Source organism: Helianthus annuus, chromosome 2 (assembly GCF_002127325.2).
Source record: "Helianthus annuus cultivar XRQ/B chromosome 2, HanXRQr2.0-SUNRISE, whole genome shotgun sequence".
Lineage (NCBI taxonomy): Eukaryota > Viridiplantae > Streptophyta > Magnoliopsida > Asterales > Asteraceae > Helianthus > Helianthus annuus.
Window position 1 is genome coordinate 167,690,297 of NC_035434.2, and position 4,608 is coordinate 167,694,904.

At 35.8% G+C, this 4,608-nt stretch overlaps 1 long non-coding RNA gene across 1 annotated transcript; it reads left to right on the forward strand.

Annotated features, from left to right (window-relative positions):
• The first annotated feature begins 476 nt into the window (after positions 1-476).
• On the forward strand, positions 477-1,711 carry LOC110927066. The gene is made up of 2 exons (XR_002585496.2): positions 477-933; positions 1,242-1,711. It is a non-coding gene; the product is annotated as an uncharacterized LOC110927066 (long non-coding RNA).
• The last annotated feature ends 2,897 nt before the right edge of the window (positions 1,712-4,608 follow it).

A 4,608-nucleotide genomic window follows, 5' to 3' on the forward strand; every position in this document is an offset into this window, starting at 1 on the left:
TAGTATTTCCATCGTTTTAGTTTTTTTTAGCAAATGTATGATAGTGTTTTGTTTTAATTGGTTGACTCGATATATTTTTTTAGATCGTGTTACGAGTCGTATATACAAGTAACTGATACATTGACGTATATGAGAGAAAAATATTCGGCTTGATGTCATCGCAACGCAAGCGGGGCAAAAACTAGTTAAACAGAAATCAATAATAAAATATCAAATGTATTTATCTCTTTTTAATGGATTGTAATTGTAACTTGTAACTTGTAAGTGGAGGCTTCCTTTTCATATGTGGGTACTTGAAAATGTATATCATTAATTTTCTTTGGGCCTAAAATTGACCGTTCCTTGATGCTCAGCCCTACATGTTATTTTTAGTTATTGGAATACATTGAATATCAAATGTTTATAACTTTTTTAAAAGTGAGTGTTCGTTTATCCGAAATTTATTATTATTATTTTATTATATATATATATCAATTTCTATCGTCTATTTGCGCCAGCGGTTTTTTCGAGTTTTGGGTTTTGCCACTGAAGTTTGTATTCTTTGATTTCCACCCCCAGCACATATCAGTTGCTATCAATTTACTAAACTTTGGCTTCTTCATACGACTTTTGATCACACAGGTCGTAGAGAGAGAATCTAGACAGAGGAAGGGTGAGAGGTGGTTGGCACGGTGGACCACCGACGGAGGGAGGCGGCTTACAACGCTGAAGACGGTCGTCATCGTTTTCCTCGGTCACTTGAAACCAGATCCGCCAGCTGTGGCTTCTAGAACAAAGGCGTCATACCGGCGACAACAGCTTCGAACGGAGATAGCGATTCTTTGTCAAGGAAAGACAGCACGGCCCGGGACCTGGTTGTGCGGTCGGTATGTCAAGGAATGGGCGGATTGGCTTTCTGACGAACTCGGCTAGGGTTCCGGTAATTCAATTCAGGTTCGCATTTCTTATCGCAAGATTATCTCAGTGTAAATGTCATAATTAAAACCTAAAAATCATGTTTATGAAGATTTTATTTGAGATCAAAGTTATGTGAATTTTTCGATACAGTTTGTGTGCTACTATCTAAAGAAAAAATGACTATTGGTCAATTGTATAGTTTGAATATGAAATTTCAAAACCCAGTTAAGTAACTAATTCGATCTATCTTTTCCCCAAAATAATTAGCCAAGTTGAGTAGCTTAGAAGAGCTGTGAGTTTCACTATGCATATATTTAAAGTATTCTTGTATCATAACAAAATAGGATGACTTATTTGATGCAATTGAAGAGCTCCAGCTTCACAAGAGGAGGATAAAAGGTGTATTATGGCTACTCTTTGGACGTTATGGAATCAGAGAAATAACAACATATGCAGGCGAGAAAAACAACTAGCTGGAGACAACAGAGGGATGCCCCGATGGGTATCCCAATCGATAACCAGCAAGAGAAGATGGAGACAAATGTTAAGGTAAAGGAGAAATTTAATTTGAGAAGTAACTTTCCTCTGGTTAAAGCACTAGGCTAAACTGGAGTTTGTTAGTATAGATAATGTTTTCTTATGGAGTGAATGTAATATTAATGTAAATTTTGGGGTAATGGCTTCCTTCTAGCTCCTGGTTAATTTTAGGAGATCCATGTTTTTTTTTGGTGACTAATAAAGTTGTTTCCCTTCCCTGTTTCAAAAAAGAAACAAGATTGTCATTACTAATCAATGCATTATTAATTTTTTTTCATTTCTTTTAACTTTACATGTAATGTTATTCGGATTAACCGGTACCGAACGAGTGCCCGCCGTGAAGCGCGGGGCATCCACTAGTTATATATCAAATTATAACGGGGTATTGCGCCAGGAGCTTTTGGGATCTTTTGGTTTTGGCTACCAACATTCTGGTATTTGGGGATTTGTCACCGGCGTTTGCTTTTTTTACACATTTGCCCCTTGGTGTTTATAAGACATGTTTCTCTACCTCTCTCAATTACTTAACACGTTCCCACCTAGGGTTTTCAAACTCTTCTCCTCCTCCACGTCGCTCCCATTTGTGTGGCTCTGTTTTTCTTCCACCGTTGTCGGTGACAATGGCGGCGGTGTATCCTTATCGCGTTTCCGGTGGTATACGCTTGAGTTGGGTCGTCGACCGTCGCTTTGCCTCTCGGTAAAGAAGGTGATGCCTCTCCGGTTGAGTCGCTGCTTTACCCGGAGGGCCGATGATGATCACCACTTGCTTACCTGAGAAATACGGAACTGCTGTCACCTGCAACCACCAGTAGAATATCCTTTTTGTGGTTTCACATGGCGGTGGCAGTTAATAGTCGTTGCCGGGAACTACCGTTAACGGATGTTTTTCACGTTGACTATGATTGTTAACTTTCTATTTTGATTGTTCAATTTTATGCTCTTTGATGAGATCTGAGAGCTCGAGGTTGTATCTTTATGTGGGTTTCGATAGGTTGCATTTTTCTAGGGTGTTTTTCCTTCTGTGTTTGTTTTCCTTCTTGAATAAAGTTTTGATATTTGGAAAATGAAAACACAGATAGATTGATGGGAAAGATGCAAAATTTTGTAATGATCATGGATTCATGAGGCTAGAAGCACATATGGGTCGTACTCTATGTATTGAGAATTGTACATTAGGCATACTTTGTATACTTAAGGGGTCATCAGTTTGGGAATGTGTAGCAAATGTGATTCTTAATTTGAAGAGATTATTTTTTGCACAAACATGACAGCCACAACCCTCTCATGATGAAATTTTTGTTATAACCTCTCATCAAACACACAAATGGAAGATTAATATAGTGTTTTGTTTCTGTATATTCATAACCATATGAAAGAAAGTATGGACATCAGTCATGCGTCGAATGTTCATTGAGGACGGTGGTATTGATTAAGTTAACTAATATTATGTGATTCTGGTTACTTTAATGCTCTTTTATCTTGAATTTATAGTCAGCAAATATAAGCAACAAATGTTACTGTTAAAAGCACAATGGTATAATACAGGTTTACTTCGTTTTGATCGGTCGCAACGCGACGGGAAACACTACTAGTTATATTCAAATCAGCATGCTATGTTATGATTGTAAACGAACTAGTTGATGCACCGCGCGCTTTGCGGGGCGATAGCCGAATAATTCTCAATCAATTAAAAAAATACAACTATAATTTTGTTAGGAAAAAAACTAAAACGATGATAAGACTGTAATTTTCGGCTCAGGGCAAAACTGTAATTTTTCAGGACTAATGAGCAAGTGTTAGGCAGCTCTTTGACACGAAAAAAAAAAATAAATAAATGGAGTAAACCAATTAAAACAAAAAACTTTTATAGTTTTGCTAAAAAGATAAAACGATGGGAAAAGCGTAATTTTGAACCGAGGGCGAGATGATAATTTTAATTCAGGGATGAAATCAAAAATTAAAAGGACCAATGGGGGAGTGCCAGGCACCTGCCGGCATGACTGCAAATTTACACTGGGGGCAAAATTGTAATTTAACCAGGAAAACAAACAAAAACGATGGAGAAAATGTAAATTTAAGTTGGTGGAAAAATCGTAACTTGGTTGTGAGAAAAAAAAAACTAATGGCAAAACTCTAAATTTAAACGGGGCAAAATCATAATTTTAAACGAGGGCAAAATTGAAATTTTTAGATGGGAGCAAAAGTGTACATTTATTTTTAAGTGGGGGGGTAAAAACATAATTTTGAACTGATGGCAAAATCGTAATTTTAAGGAAAAAAAACTAATGGTAAAAGTGTAAATTTAAACGGGGCAAAAACGTAATTTTTAACCGAGGGCAAAATCGAAATTTTTAGCTGGGAGCAAAAGCGCAAATTTATTTTTAAGTGGGTGTAAAAACATAATTTTGAACTGATGACAAAATCGTAATATTAAGGAAAAAACTAATGGCAAAAGTGTAAATGTAGATGGGGCAAAATCGTAATTTTTAACCGAGGGCAAAATCGAAATTTTTAGCTGGGAGTAAAAGCGCAAATTTATTTTTAAATGGGGGCAAAAACATAATTTTATACTGATGGCAAAATCGTAATTTTAAAGCGGGATAAAATCGTAAATTTTTTGGGCCAATAAGGTTGTCTGACACTATTCTGCCGCCCATTTAAACCAATAGGAGGCAGGCACTATTGCCCCTATGTATTTTGTAAGTATTGAATGAATGGTTGGTAAACGTTTGTCAAATCTGAATTAAATATAATACTGATGTGAAAAGAGAATAGAGACCAATCACGAGTCAAATATGTAAGTAAATATTAGAAACCGTGAGTTTGGAACCATATGTAATACTTTTTTGGTATCCTCTTGTTTGTATTTACTTGAACAAGGTCAGTTATAAATTATGTATTTTGTAAGTATTGAATGAATGGTTAGTAAACGTTTGTGAATCTAAATTAAATATAATACTGATGTGAAAAGAGAATAGAGACCAATCACGAGTCAAATATGTAAGTAAATATTAGAAACTGTGAGTTTGGAACCATATGTAATACTTTTTTGGTATCCTCTTGTTTGTATTTACTTGAACAAGGTCAGTTATAAATTATATGTAAAAGTTTATCAATTGGAAACCGGTTATTGAAGTTTTCGATAAATGGTTTTGGAAAGCTATAACTCTCTCG